Here is a 17,160-nt window from a genome sequence, read left to right as displayed (position 1 = left end):
CCAGAGACCTTTTTCTGGCGTAAAACGCCAGAACAGGCACCAGAACTGGAGTTAAACGCCCAAACTGGCATCCAAGCTGGCGTTTAACTCTAGAAAAGGCCTATGCATGTGTAAAGCTCAATGCTTAGCCCAAGTACACACCAAGTGGGCCCCGAAAGTAGATTTTTGCACTATCTGCACTTAGTTACTTATTTTCTGTAATTTCTAGGAACTAGTTGAGTATAAATAGCACTTTTTACTATTGTATTCGCATCCTGGATCTATCATCTTAGAGATCTTTGGACTTTTATGTTACAGTTGGGAGGCTAGCCATTCAGCCATGCCTAGACATTTTTCTCTTATGTATTTTCTACGGTGGAGTTTCTACACCTCATAGATTAAGGTGCGAAACTCTGCTGTTCTTCATAAATTAATGTAAGTACTATTGTTTCTCTTTCAATTCACGCCTACTTCTTCTCCAAGATATACTCTCGTACTTAATTCAGTTAAGTCAGAATGAAGGGGTGACCCGTGACAGTCACCCACTATCTTCGTTACCGCTTACCCAAGATCTGCGTGCCTAACAACCACAAGCGGTCTACATGATGTTCAACGTAGTCATTGGACGATAGCCGGAGTATATTCTCTTGGGCCTCTGATCTACGGACCAAGTCCGGAAGATTAGAACCTTCGTGGTATAGGCTAGAACCAATTGGAAGCATTCTTGAGATCCGGAAATTCTAAACCTTGTCTGTGGTATTCCGAATAGGATCTGGGAAGGGATGATTGTGACGAGCTTCAAACTCACGAATGTTAGGTGACGAGAGGACTTTTGCTAGTAAAGAAATTCGTAAAAATAATCACGTTGTAAGTATAGTTTCTAAACCAACAAAGAATCCTTTCGTACAAAAATTTGGTTGTCACAAGTAACAAAACCCAATAAAATTTATAACCGAAGTATTTAAACCTTGGGTCGTCTTCTCAAGGAATTGCAGGGAGGTATGATTTATTATTGGTTATGAAATTGTATATTTTTGGGTTTTTGAATAATGAATGGGAAAAGTAAATTGCAAGAAAAATAAATTAATAGCTAGAAAAACTATTGGCAAGGTATGAGAACTAGAAATTCCATCCTAGTTATCCTTATCAGGTGTGATGAGAATTGGCTTTTGCTCCCACTTAGTTAATTCTTACTAAATAAAGGAAAGTCAAGTGGACTAATCAATTTGATTCCTCAAGTCCTAGTCAACTCCTTTGGAAAGACTAGCTTTAGAGGGATCCAAATCAATCAGCGAATTCCAATTTTCAATCAACAGCTGAGTTTGATAACTCAAGTGTCACCAATTACTCAACCAAAGCAAAGGGGAAAAAATCTAAATTATTTATATCATAAATAGAAGAAAGCAATCATAAATCTAAAGTACCTCAAATTGCATTTAAACATAAATTCAAATCTAACATGAAGAGTTCATAAGCCAATTTGGCAACATAAGTAATTAACAAGTAAAAGCATTAGAGTAAATAAAAGTAGAAGAGAAACATAAAATAAAGGAACATTGAACTTGGCATTGAGAAGCAATCCTAAAACTAAGAGAAATCCTAATCCTAAAAACCTAAGAGAGAGGAGAGAGCCCCTCTCTCTAGAAACTACATCTAAAAACCTAAATTGTGAATTATGAATGTTGTATCTGATGAATGAATGCATTCCCCCACTTTATAACCTCTAATCTGTGTTTTCTAGGCCGAAAATTGGGTCAAAAACAGCCCAGAAATCGCCCCCAGTGTTTTCTGTTAATTCTGCAGATCGCGCAGGTCACGCGTACGCGCCGTCCACGCGTTCGCGTCATTTGTGCAGACTCCAATCCACGCGTACGCGTCAGGCACACGCACACGTCGCTGCAATTTTTTTCATTCTGCGCGCTCGCGTGAGCCATTCGCGCGCGTCAGTGTTCACTGGTCATCTCCTTAGTTTCTTGTGTTCCTTCCATTTTTGCAAGCTTCCTCTCCATTTTCTAAGCGATTTCTGCCCTGTAATCCCTGAAATCACTTAACACACATATCACGGCATCGAATGGTAATAAAGGATAATTAAAATTGACAGTTTAAAGACCTAGGAAACATGTTTTCAATTATATCACAAGATTAGGAAGGAAAATGTAAAACCATGCAATTAGTATGAACAAGTGTATGAAAGATTGATAAAATCCACTAATTGAGCACAAGATAAACCATAAAATAGTGATTTATCATTGGGTGCAGTGACAGTATGCAAAAGGATAGAGAGATCCTATTCTGACGCTAGTGAGAACCGACAGATGATTAGCCGTGCGGTAGCTGTACCTGGTATTTTTCATCCGAGACGAGAAATCCGATAGTTGATTAGCCATGCAGAAACCGTACCTGGTATTTTTCATCCGAGAGGATCATACAGCTTACCTGGTATTCTTGCTTCATTTCTTCCAAGTCTTCATTCAACAATTATTTTGGAGATTGTGCACTTTCCTCCTCAACATCAAATTCAATCTTCTTGGAGACATTTTCTATGATTATAGATTCCCATGGAGGTTCCGCATCTCCTAAGTCTTCAACCACTTCTTCCTCTTCTTTAACAATCATAGGTTCCTCCAATTGTTCTAACACAAAGCAACATTCCTCATTTTCCATCGGAGTTGTCAATCTCTCCTTCATGCTATGCTCTTCAATTGATTGGAGTGCTTTGAGTGTTCAAGCATTGGAAGGCTAATCGGTTTGCTACCTCATCTAAGGTGGCTGTGAATTTTAGTACCTCCCTTTTCATCTCTTCTTGCCCTTGAAAGATAAGACCAAGGGTTTTATCTATTGGAGATTGGTGTGGATAGGAGGGTTCATTGTTTTGAAAGAAGGGTTCATAATAGGAAGGTGGTTCTTCTTGGTAAGAGTATGGAGGTGGTGTATATGAAATTTATAGTCCTTGGGAGTATTGATGTTGGAATTGTGGTGGCTCTACGGATTTTCTTACATAATGGTCACAAGGATGAGGTAAGGGTGATTGGTTATATGATGGATAAGGGTCATAGGAAGGAATTCGGTAAAAAGGAGCTTGCTATGTTGAGGATGAGGCTCATAGGAATATGGTGGTGGTTGTTGACAAGTACAATGAAGATTACCACATCCATTAGATTGATATGCATAAGGAGTGAAATTATACCTATAAGGGACTGGAGGAGGTTGTTGCCATGAAGATTGAGCATATACTTGAGGCTCCTTGATAAACCCCGATTTCGTGGTTTACCTTGTGCTTATTTTGGGGGATTTTACCATCTTTTCCCACATTTATTCAATAAAATAGCATGGTTTTGTAATTCTCCCTTGAATTGTGCTTAAGTGTAAAAACATGTTTTTTAGGCCCTAAATTGGTAATTTTGATTCACTTTAATTCCATTCGATGCCTTGATGTGTGTGTTGAGTGATTTCAGGTTTATAAGGCAAGTATAGGATGGAAGAAATGATTAGAAAAGCATACAAAGGGGAGAATGCATGAAGAAACAAAGATTGGGAATGCATCAAAGGATGCGCACGCACACAAGGCGCGCACGTGCAAAAGTGGTCTCGCCTATAGATGCGCACGCGTACATGCCGCGTCCACGCGGATGGAGAATTTGCCAATCGACACGCACGCGCACATGGCGCGTACGCGCCGGTACTCTCACATGGCCCACTTAAAGGCAAAATGCTGGGGGTGATTTCTAAGCTGCCCAGGCCCAAATCCAACTTGTTTCTGAGTGTATTTCCTGCAGAATTAAAGTCCATGCAAAGGGGGAGCAATTAGTTTAGCCAACATGAGCCTTTAGTTAGTTTTCTAGAGAGAGAAGCTCCATCTTCTCTCTAGAATTAGGTTAGGATTAGGTTAGATTGTCTTAAATCCATGTTTAATTACTTCATCTCATCTTGCTTATTTTATAATACCTCATCTCTACATCTAGATTCTCTTAGTTGTAATGTTAATTTCTCATTTTTCTCTCTTTTGTGATGATGAACCCATGTTGGATTTGGTTTACATTTAATGCAATTTTGATGTTGATGTTCTTTTATTGATGAATTGAATTGTGTTCTTACTTTTCTTGCACTTAGTAGTTGTTAGATTTTATTATTCTTGCAATTTATGATATTTACTTCTATTGCACTCTATGTGTTTGATGAAATGTTCTCTTTAGTTTTTGAGTAGTTTTGTCAACTCTTGGTCTAAGCCGAGGGAATTGGGTAAACTTGAGTCATTGGGCATGATGGACTTGGTGATTTGAGAACCCTTGGTGATCAATTTGATACCCATTGATGCTAATCCACTACTAAGTTAATTAGTAGGTAGGTTGGGACTTAAGGGTGGATGTGATCAAACCTATTTGACGTACTTCAAGCTTAGGAGTAAATATTACGTACTTAAAGCTTTTGGGAAGTAGACGTAATGGGTTGACCTCTCACAATTATCAATATTTGGTTTGTTGACAAGGATGGTGATCTCAATTACCTAAGTCTTAGCCAAGAGTTCTTTATTACTTACCTTCTTTACTTACTTGCTTAATTTACTTTTCTTGCCAATTTACTTTTCTTGCCATCTCATGAACCAAAACCCCCATTTACCCCTTCATAGCCAATAATTAAGTGGTGCATGAAATTGTGATCATCAATAGCGCTAACAACTTGGTACGCATAATTGTAATCTCAACTCTTTATCACAACTCCGCACAACTAACCAACAAGTGCACTGGGTCGTCCAAGTAATAAACCTTACGTGAGTAAGGGTCAATCCCACAGAGAATGTCGGCTTGAAGCAAGCTATGGTCATCTTGTAAATCTCAGTCAGGCGGATTCAAATGGTTATGGAGAATTGATAATTAAAAGATGAATAAAATATAAAATGAGATAGAGATACTTATGTAATTCATTGGTTAGAATTTCAGATAAGCGTATGAAGATGCTTTGTTCCTTCTGAACCTCTGCTTTCCTACTGTCTTCATCCAATCATTCATACTCCTTTCCATGGCAAGCTTTATTTTGGGTTTCACCATTGTCAATGGCTACCTCCCGTCCTCTCAGTGAAAATGGTCCAAATGCGCTGTCACCGCACGGCTAAACAGCTGTTGGTTCTCGATCATGTTGGAATAGGATCCATTGATCCTTTTGCGTCTGTCACTACGCCCAACACTTGTGAGTTTCAAGCTCGTCACAATCATCTCTTCCCAGATCCTACTCGGAATACCACAGACAAGGTTTAGACTTTTCGGATCTCAGGAATGGCCGCCAATAATTCTAGCCTATATCACGAAGGTTCTAATCTTAGATTAGAAACCGAAGAGATACACATTCAAGCTTGTTTGCATGTAGAACGGAAGTGGTTGTCAGGCACGCATTCATAGGTGAGAATGGTGATAAGTGTCACATAATCATCACATTCATCATGTTCTTGAGTGCGAATGAATATCTTGGAGAAGAAATAGACTTGAGTTGAATAGAAAAACAATAGTACTTTGCATTAATTCATGAGGAACAGCAGAGCTCCACACCTTAATCTATGGGGTGTAGAAACTCCACCGTTGAAAATACATAAGAACAAAAGATTTAGGCATGGCAGTGAGGCCAACCCCAAACGTGAACATACAAGTTCGAAAGGTGAAAAAGTGTGTGAAATACAGTAGCAAAAGGTCCTATTTATAGAAAACTAGTAACCTAGGATTTACAGAAATGAGTAAATAATGCAGAAATCCACTTCCGGGCCCATTTGATGTGTGCTTGGGCTGAGCATTGAAGCTTTCAAATGTAGAGACTTTTCTTGGAGTTAAACGCCAGCTTTGGTACCAGTTTGGGCATTTAACTCCAACTTTTATGCCAGTTCTGGTGTTTTGACGCCAGAATTTCTATGTTAACTTGGAACGCCAGTTTGGGCCATCAAATCTCGAGCAAAGCATGAACTATTATATATTGTTGGAAAGCCCAGAATGTCTACTTTCCAACGTAATTAAGAACGTGCCAATTGGGCTTCTGTAGCTCCAGAAAATCCACTTTGAGTGCAGGGAAGTCACAATCCAACAGCATCTACAGTCCTTTTTCAGCCTCTGAATCAGATTTTTGCTCAGGTCCCTCAATTTCAGCTAGAAAATACCTGAAATCACAGAAAAATACACAAACCCATAGTAAAGTCCAGAAATGTGATTTTTAATTAAAAGCTAATAAAAATATAATAAAAAGTGACTAAAATATATTAAAAACATACTAAAAACAATGCCAAAAAGCATATAAATTATTCGCTCATCACAACACCAAACTTAAATTGTTGCTTGTCCCCAAGCAACTAAAAACAAAGTAGGATAAAAAGAATAGAATATAAAATGAATTCCAAAAATATCTATGAAGATCAATCTTAATTAGATGAGCAGGGCTATTAGCTTTTTGCTTCTGAACAGTTTTAGCATCTCACTTTATCCTTTGAAGTTCAGAATGATTGGCATCTATAGGAACTCAGAATTCAGATAGTGTTATTGATTCACCTAGTTCAGTATGTTGATTCTTGAACACAGTTACTTTATGAGTCTTGGCCGTGACCCTAAGCATTTTGTTTTCCAATATTACCACCGGATACATAAATGCCACAGACACATAACTCGGTGAACCTTTTCAGATTGTGACTCAGCTTTGCTAGAGTCCCCAATTAGAGGTGTCCAGAGCTCTTAAGCACACTCTTTTTGCTTTGGACCACGACTTTAACCGCTCAGTCTCAAGCTTTTCACTTGACACCTTCACACCACAAGCACATGGTTAGGGACAGCTTGGTTTAGCCGCTTAGGCCAGGATTTTATTCCTTTAGGCCCTCCTATCCACTGATGCTCAAAGCCTTGGATCCTTTTTATTTTACCCTTGCCTTTTGGTTTAGAGGGCTATTGGCTTTTTCTGCTTGCTTTTTCTTTTTCTTTCTTTTTTTCTTTTATATTTTTTTTGCCATTTTTTTCTTTTTCTTTTTTTTTCGCAAGCTTTTCACTGCTTTTTCTTGCTTCAATAATCAATTTTATGATTTTTCAGATGATCAATAACATTTCTCCTTTTCCATCATTCTTTCAAGAGCCAATAATTTTAACATTCATAAACAACAAATTCAAAAATATGCACTGTTCAATCATTCATTCAGAAAACAAAAAGTATTGCCACCACATCAAAATAATTAAACTATTTTAAAATTCGAAATTCATGTACTTCTTTTTCTTTTTCAGAAAACATTTTTCATTTAAGAAAGGTGATAGAGTCATAGGACATTCATATCTTTAAGGCATAGACACTAATACACTAATGATCATGTAATAAGACACAAACATAAATAAAACATAAAGCATAATTTTCAAAAAACAGAAAAATAAGAACAAGGAAATTAAAGAACGGGTCCACCTTAGTGATGGCAGCTTGTTCTTCCTCTTGAAGATCTTATGGAGTGCTTGAGCTCCTCAATGTCTTTTCCTTGCCTTTGTTGCTCTTCTCTCATGACTCTTTGGTCTTCTCTAATTTCATGGAGGAGGATGGAATGCTCTTGGTGCTCCACCCTTAGTTGTCCCATATTGGAACTTAATTCTCCTAGGGAGGTGTTAATTTGCTCCCAATAATTTTGTGGAGGGAAGTGCATCCCTTGAGGCATCTCAGGAATCTCATGATGAGGAATTTCCTCATGCTCTTGGTGAGGTTCATGAGTGGGCTCTCTTGTTTGCTCCATCCTTTTCTTAGTGATGGGCTTGTCCTCATCAATGAGGATGTCTTCCTCTATGTCAATTCTAGCTGAATTACAGAGGTGACGAATGAGATGAGGGAAGGATAACCTTGCCAAAGTAGAGGACTTGTCCGCCACCTTGTAGAGATAACGTCATGAACTTCTACTTCCTCTCCAATCATGATGCTATGGATCATTGACAAACCCCAATTTGACAGTTTATCTTGTATTGAATTTAGGGGATTTTATCACCTTTTACCCACATTTATTCAATGAAATAGCATGGTTTTATAACTTCTCCCTTAATTATGCTTAAGAGTGAAAACATGCTTTTTAGGACTCAAAATAGCTAAATTTAATTCACCTTGATTCTATTAGATGCCTTGATATGTTTGTTAAGTGATTTAAGATTTAGGAGGCAAAGATTGGATTAAGGGAATGAAGAAAGAAAGCATGAAAAGTTGGAGAACTCATGAAGAAATGGAAGAACCGGAAAGCTGTCAAGCCGACCTCTTCACACTTAATCGGCCATAACTTGAGCTACAGAGGTCCAAATGATGCGGTTCTAGTTGGGTTGGAAAGCTAACATCCGGGGCTTCGAAACGATATAATATTTGCCATAGTTGCATCGCTCATAGGGGCGCGCACGCGCACAGTACGCGGACGCGCCGTTGGTGGCACATGACTCACTTAATGCAACACGTGGCCAGCGATTTTAGAAGCCTTGTGGGCCCAATCCAACTCATTTCTGATGCTATTTAAGCCAAGGATTGAAGAGGAATCAATATACCTTAATCATTAGTCATAGTTTAGCTTTAGAAGTAGTTAGAGTTAGAGAGAGAAACTCTCCCTTCTCTCTAGAATTAGGATTAGGAATTAGGGTTAGATTAGGATCTCTTAGTTCTAGGTTTAATTCAAGTCTCCTTCTACTTCTACCTTCAATTGATGATTGCTACACTTTGGTTCTTCTCTCTCTCCCTATTCTCTTGTTGTGATTTCTCTTATTTTGTTTCTAGGTTTTGTAATCATGATACTCTTGTTCTCTTTATTTTCTTTCAATAATGCAATTTGAGGTAATTCATGATACTTGTGATTTCCTTGATTGTTGTTGTTAATTCTTTACATTCAATTGTAGTTAGAATTCATTCTTGTTGTGATTGACTATACTTTTCTCTTGTGCCTTCCAAGTGTTTGATGAAATGCTTGATGGGATTTTTGTGTAGATTTTGTTCCTCTTGGCTTAGGTAGAGTAATTAGTGACACTTGAGTTATCTAATTCCTTTGTTGATTGATAATTGGAGAGAATGCTAATTGATTTGAAAGCCTCTAAAGCTAGTCATTCCTTTAGGAGTTGATTAGGACTTGAGAAATCAAATCAATTCATCCACTTGACTTTCCTTTAATTAGTATGGGTTAACTAAGTGGTAGCAATGAACAAATCTCATCACAATTGAAAAGGATAACTAGGATAGGACTTCTAATTTTCATACCTTGCCAAGAGCCTTTTATAGTTGTTAGTTTATTTTCATTCCCATTTACTTTTCATGCTTCTTATCCAAAACCCCAAAATAACTCATAACCGATAACAAGACACTTCATTGTAATTCCTAGGGAAAACGACCCGAGGTTTAAATACTTCGGTTTATAGATTTTAGGGGTTTGTACTTGTGACAAACAATCTTTTGTATGAAAGGATTATTGTTTGGTTTAGGAACTATACTTGCAACGAGAATTCATTTGTGAAATTCTAAACCATCAAAAATCCAATCATCGAAATGGCGCCGTTGCCGGGGATTTGCAATGGTGTTGTGTTATTGGTTATTGTACATATGTGAATAGTGTAAATAGTTTGTCTTTTGCTTGTTTACTAGATTTTGTTAGTTTTATTTTGTTTTTCCATAATGAATTCTCACTTTGGCTATGAGTTTGACTCTAATTGTGTTGTAGGGAATGTGAACTTTAATGCTAACATGTACCAAGGATGGAACACTCCAAGATGGGAGGAGCCTCAAGGAATTGATCACTCATATTGGCATCAACCTCCGGACACTTATAGGTATAATTCTCATCTTAATGCATGTCAATTCAATGGCTATGGTGACTCTTTTTATGACAATCAACCACCACCATATGCCTATGAATCTTATCCTCAACATGATGCTCAACCATACTCACAAGCCCCTTTCTACCAAGTACCTTTATGTGACCCTTATCCATCATATAACCAATCACCCATACCACATCCTTGTGATCATTATGAGCAAGAACCTTTAGAACCACCACAACCCTATCAAGATTACTACCATGAACCACCTCAACCCTCACCATCTCCATACCCTTACCAAGAAGAACCACCTTCCTACTATGAACCCTCCCTCCAAAATAATGAACCTTCCTATTCACCCCAAGCCCCAATAGACGATCCTCTCACTTTGTTACTCCAAGGACAAGAAGCCATGAAGCGGGATACACTTGAGTTTGTGACCAATTTGACCAAGGTGGTGCACACTTTAGCCTACCAATGCTTGAATACTCAAGGTACTTCCGTGACCACATGTGAAAAGTCAAAAGAAGAGCAAAGTATGAAGAGGAAATTGGAAAATTCGGTGGAGAAAGAGGAGTCAAATTTCGTATTGGAGCAACTAGAGGAACCTATAATCATTGAAGAAAAAGAAGAAGTGGTTGAAGATTTAGGAGATTTTGAGAGTCCAAGGGAATGTAGTCTCATGGAGCACTCTTCCAAGGAGCTTGATATTGAAGTTGAAGACGGTGCGCAACCCCCAAGGCATATCATCGTTGGAGACTTGGAAGAGGCTTATCAAGAGATGGATTCAATCATGGATGAATTTCTCTCTACAATGGAATCCTCTCCCATTGGACATGGAGTTGAAAGCATAAAAGAGTGTGCACAACCTCCCATACCCTTGGTGAGCAATGAGAAAGAGAGCTACCAAGAGGAAAATGTTGGCATGGTGTATATCGAAATTGAAGAATATGAAGAGGTCGGCCAAGAAATGGATCTATTCATCAATGAATTTCTATCCAAAATTGAACCACCTCCCATTAGGCAAGAAATCAAAATTCTTGAAGACAACACCAAGCTATGTGATAAAAGGGGAAAGGTTGAAATCAAGGAAGCTCGCAAAGAGGTGGAAATACACAAAGAAGAGCACAAGGAAGTAGACCTTGCATTATCTAAGTGTGGGGAGGTCTCCCTTCCCGAGTCACCATCCAACACAACATTCAAGTGGGTAAAATTCTTATCCATAAGCTTTACTTTCTCGCTTGAATATGGTTTGCTTGAAAATGATGGACAACTTAGAGCTCTTTGCGGAATTAAAAGCAAGAATGAGTTGTGTAGTGGTTGCGAGTTAGGAATTAGGCTCATTAAGGCCAAAGCTTCAAGGTATAGGAACGATGATTGGAAGAATACTACTTTGCATGGGTCTCGACGGAAGGCTAGGTGTGCTAAAGAGAATTCTATATGTCAACCACCCGGAAAGAAAAAGTATGAAGATCAAATTGAAGACCGGTGCGAAGATAAGATATGGGACCCCGGCTCGCTAGGTGAAGACCAACTAGGGGGACTCGTATCTTGGGTAGAACTGTGCCCGAGCCTGATGAATATGGTTGGAAATTCTGTCAACCAATTGAGAAGCAAGGATTCTTGGAGATTCAAGGATGAGTACAAACATAAGCCACCATGACAATAAGCTTCTCAAAATGTCCAACTTAAGGACTTAAACTAAAAGTGCTAGGTGGGAGACACCCCACCATGGTAACCTCTTTCCATTCTCTTTTGGTTTTGTATAATAAGTGATTTGAGTTGCCATTGTAGGTAGATTTTCATTTCATATTGATTTGTTTGAAAAGATTGGTTGTTAGTATGTTGTATTCATTAGTAGTAGATGAATAAATCCTAAAATCAAATTGCATTTTCGTGAATTGTTTGATATTTGATTGAATAAAGAAGAGTTTTGGACATTATAGGGAGCTCTTGGGCATTTTTTCTGCTTTTTGGGCAAAAAAAAAAAAAAGGGCCATCGGCGCGCAAGCACGCTGTGCACGCGCACGCACATTGCACTTCCGCAACTTCTGGTACAAAAACCAGAGAGTTGTGCGCGCGTTGTGCCAGCATTGTGCTGGGAGCACAAGCTCATCCACGCGTAAGCGCGCTGTGCGCGCGCGCGCGGATTGTCCCTGCTGCATCCACGCGTAAGCGCGCTGCGCGCGCGCGCGCGGATTTGCTCCCTGCTTTTCTCCTTCCTCCTTTCTCCTTCTTTCCTCTTCTCTTCTTCTTTCTTTCTAATTTTTTTTCTTTCTTCTTCCTCTCTTAGAAAAATTTTTTTTCTTTTAATATAAATGAAAAAATTTTTTTCTAAAATAAAAAAAATAAAAAAAATAATAATACTAATAATATAATAATAAATAAATAAATAAATACATAAATAAATAAAATACTAAAAAAAAAAAAATTTTTTCTCTCTTTTCCTCCATTTTCTTTTATTGCATTTGTTTATTTTCATTCATTGCATTTTAATTTTGTTTTTTTTTTTTTACCTTGTTCTCATTTTATTTTCTAAGTTTTCCATTTTAATAATGGTGATTGAACTTTCCTACTCAATTGTTGAGACTTTCTTACATTATTTTGGTGCTTCTTGACTTGTTTGATATTGTTGGGTGATGAAACTTTTAAATCAATACTTCATCTTGTATGACTTTTGTGTCTTTGTGCATTAATATGACCTCATATTGTCTTTCATGACCCACTTCTTCTCATTTGAACTTGATGCTCAACACACTCTTCATACTTTAACTTTACTCTTGCATCGAGCTTAATGATATGCCTTTTGCTTATATTGATTTCTCACTCACATGTTATAGCTACCATGTAGTAGAGAATCATACTCTTATTTGGCATTAGCCCCCGCCTATGTTCTATTTACTTTGATATCTTTGTTGTAGGCTTAATTTTCTTTCTTTTTCTCTCCTTTTAGGCTGGCCACCAAGAAAGGAGGAAACGGAAAAGCTTTTAAATGGGGCAACGAACAAGTCATCCGCACAACCTTTCGAAGAAGCTCATCAATTGTAGCAACCCATCCACCTTGCTCTTCTTTGCATGCACCGAGGACGGTGCAATCTTCAAGTGTGGGGAGGTCATTCGACCGATCTCCATGGGTAAAAATTTCCTTTTCAACACCAAATTTTTTATTTTCTTTGATTAGATTAGCTATTGCATTGCATGATAGGTTGCATGTTAGTTAGAATTTGTACATATTTTTACCACTTCTTTGTTATTAGGACTACTTGGTTAGGGTGATGATTTTCTTTCCAAGAAACCGTTTTAGGGCAACCTACCAATTTGAAAACTTTTTGTTGAACTTGCTTGAAAGAATGTATTTTGGAACATGGTTTTTGAGCTAAGAACATAAGCAAGTGAGATTTGTGCCTAATTGCGTGGTTACATCTTATAACCACTCATTTTCCTTCTTACGTGTAATTGTTCTCTTTCTATGATTGTAATCTTTGATTTATTTGAATCTATATGTCCCATTATCCCTTGTATTCATGCATTCATATGATTGAGGCCATCATTTCATTAGCTCACTTATCCAAATAGCCTTACCTTTTACTCTCCTTTGTTAGCCAATTTTGAGCCTACGCTTAACCCACTTGTTCTTATTTTAGCACATTACAAGCCTTAAAGCGGAAAACAATGAATGTCCTTTATTTGGATCTTTGATTGGCTTAGGCTAGTGAGTGTGAGTGTCATCCAAGAGTGGGAAAACTTTGGGACATTGGTTGGGATAAAAGGGTGTTTGTGTTTTGTATTTTTATATTGGGGAATTGGTACATACTCATGTATTGATTAAATGTATAGACCTTATGCATTGATGTTCTTGTGTATAGTTTGAAAGAAAAAAAAAGAAAAAAATGAAAAGAAAAAGAAATAAAAGTGAAAAAGAAAAAAAAAGAAAAGAAAAGAAAAAAATGTATATAGAAAAAGAAAGAAAAAAAAAGAAGAGCAATAAAGGGGACAAAATGCCCCAAAATGAAGCTCAATAAGAATCAATGCATAAGTGTTGTGAAATGAAAAGAAAATGCATGAGTATGTGAAAAAGTGAGGAATGGGTAGTTAGATTAGTACTTAATTGTATAAGTCATTATATAGGTTAGGTGGGAAAGTTTAAGTTAATCAAAGATTCAAATCCTAAGTCCACTAGCCATATATGATCCTACCTTGACCCTAGCCCCATTACAACCTAAAGAAAAGACCTCATGATACATGTATGCATGCATTGAATAATTGTTGATTGTTAGAAGAAAAACAAATCTTGGAAAGCATGATTAGGGGAGAATTGAGAGAATCAACCCCAAACACCGAGCGACTAGAGTGCAAACACTTCCGGTGAGGGTTCGATGCTCAATTCCTTGATTCCCAGCTTTCATGAGCGTTCTTCTCGCAAGTCTACTTGAACTTCATTTTGATATTCGAATTGGTAGGATTCATGAATCGTTATATGATCTTGGCCCTACTTGTGCATGAATGACTTGGAGGATTGATTTATTTTTAACCAAGTAGGTACAACCATTTTGCATCTAGTTGCATTCATGTAGATAGGATGCATATAGATAGGTTACATTGAATAAATGTTGATGCCCTTTTGCTTTCTCTTGGCTTAAGCATGAAGACATGCTTGGTTTAAGTGTGGGGAGGTTGACAAACCCCAATTTGACGGTTTATCTTGTATTGAATTTAGGGGATTTTATCACCTTTTACCCACATTTATTCAATGAAATAGCATGGTTTTATAACTTCTCCCTTAATTGTGCTTAAGAGTGAAAACATGCTTTTTAGGACTCAAAATAGCTAAATTTAATTCACCTTGATTCTATTAGATGCCTTGATATGTTTGTTAAGTGATTTAAGGTTTAGGAGGCAAAGATTGGATCAAGGGAATGAAGAAAGAAAGCATGAAAAGTTGGAGAACTCATGAAGAAATGGAAGAACCGGAAAGCTGTCAAGCCGACCTCTTCGCACTTAATCGGCCATAACTTGAGCTACAGAGGTCCAAATGATGCGGTTCCAGTTGGGTTGGAAAGCTAACATCCGGGGCTTCGAAACAATATAAGATTTGCCATAGTTGCATCGCTCATAAGGGCGCGCACGCGCACAGTACGCGGACGCGCTGTTGGTGGCACATGACTCACTTAATGCAACACGTGGCCAGCGATTTTAGAAGCCTTGTAGGCCCAATCCAACTCATTTCTGATGCTATTTAAGCCAAGGATTGAAGAGGAATCAATATACCTTAATCATTAGTCATAGTTTAGCTTTAGAAGTAGTTAGAGTTAGAGAGAGAAACTCTCCCTTCTCTCTAGAATTAGGATTAGGAATTAGGGTTAGATTAGGATCTCATAGTTCTAGGTTTAATTCAAGTCTCCTTCTACTTCTACCTTCAATTGATGATTGCTACACTTTGGTTCTTCTCTCTCTCCCTATTCTCTTGTTGTGATTTCTCTTATTTTGTTTCTAGGTTTTGTAATCATGATACTCTTGTTCTCTTTATTTTCTTTCAATAATGCAATTTGAGGTAATTCATGATACTTGTGATTTCCTTGATTGTTGTTGTTAATTCTTTACATTCAATTGTAGTTAGAATTCATTCTTGTTGTGATTGACTATACTTTTCTCTTGTGCCTTCCAAGTGTTTGATGAAATGCTTGATGGGATTTTTGTGTAGATTTTGTTCCTCTTGGCTTAGGTAGAGTAATTAGTGACACTTGAGTTATCTAATTCCTTTGTTGATTGATAATTGGAGAGAATGCTAATTGATTTGAAAGCCTCTAAAGCTAGTCATTCCTTTAGGAGTTGATTAGGACTTGAGAAATCAAATCAATTCATCCACTTGACTTTCCTTTAATTAGTATGGATTAACTAAGTGGTAGCAATGAACAAATCTCATCACAATTGAAAAGGATAACTAGGATAGGACTTCTAATTTTCATACCTTGCCAAGAGCCTTTTATAGTTGTTAGTTTATTTTCATTCCCATTTACTTTTCATGCTTCTTATCCAAAACCCCAAAATAACTCATAACCGATAACAAGACACTTCATTGTAATTCCTAGGGAGAACGACCCGAGGTTTAAATACTTCGGTTTATAGATTTTAGGGGTTTGTACTTGTGACAAACAATCTTTTGTATGAAAGGATTATTGTTTGGTTTAGGAACTATACTTGCAACGAGAATTCATTTGTGAAATTCTAAACCATCAAAAATCCAATCATCAATCATGATAGCCCGATCTATAGTAACTTCAGACCGGTTGCTAGTGGGAATGATTGAGCGTTGGATGAACTCCAACCATCCCCTAGCCACGGGCTTGAGGTCATGCCTTCTTAGTTGAACTGGCTTTCCTCTTGAATTTCTCTTCCATTGAGCACCCTCTTCACAAATGTTTATGAGGACTTAGTCCAACCTTTGATCAAAGTTGACCCTTCTAGTGTAGGGGCGTGCATCTACTTGCATCATGGGCAAGTTGAATGCTAACTTTACATTATTCGAACTGAAATCTAAGTATTTCCTCCGAACCATTGTGAGCCAATTCCTTGGGTCCAGGTTCACACTTTGATCATGGTTCTTGGTGATCCATGCATTGGCATAGAACTCTTGAACCATTAAGATCCCGACTTGTTGAATGGGGTTGTGAAAATTTTCCAACCTCTTCTTCGAATCTCATGTCGGATCTCCGTATATTCACCCTTTTTGAGCTTGAAGGGGACCTCGGGGATCACCTTCTTCTTGGCCACAACTTCATAGAAGTGGTCTTCATGTACCCTTGAGATGAATCTTTCCATCTTCCATGACTTGGAGGTGGAAGCTTTTGCCTTCTCTTTCCTCTTTCTAGAGGTTTCTCCAGCCTTTGGTGCCATAAATGGTTATGGAAAAACAAAAAGCTTTAGCTTTTCCCACACCAAACTTAGAAGGTTTGCTCGTCCTCGAGAAAAAGAAGAAAAAAATAGTAGAAGAAGAGGAAATAGAGGAGATGGAGGGGGGTTTTGTGGTTCATCCAAGGTGGTGAGTAGTGTGTATGTTGTGTGAAAATGAAGGAGTGAAGATGGGTTTATATAGGAGTGAAAATAGGGGTAGGGTTCGGCCATGTATGGGTGGGTTTGGGAGGGAAAGTGGTTTGAATGTGAATGGTGAGGTGGGGTTTTATGATGGATGAATGTGGATTGGTGAAGAGATTATGCAGAAGAGGGTAGGATTTGATAGGTGAGGGGTTTTTGGGGAAGAGGTATTAAGGTGATTGGTGAAGGGTATTTGGGGAAGGGAGTTGTGGGAAAATGTGAAGAAGAAAGAGAGAGATGAGGTAAGTAGGGATCCTGTGGGGTCCACAGATCCTGAGGTGCCAAGGATTTCTCATCCCTGCACCATGTTGGCGTGTAAATG

Source organism: Arachis ipaensis, chromosome B9 (genome assembly GCF_059453495.1).
Source record: "Arachis ipaensis isolate K30076 ecotype BB chromosome B9, ASM5945349v1, whole genome shotgun sequence".
NCBI classification, from domain to species: domain Eukaryota; kingdom Viridiplantae; phylum Streptophyta; class Magnoliopsida; order Fabales; family Fabaceae; genus Arachis; species Arachis ipaensis.
Note: the sequence above shows the minus strand (reverse complement) of the source record.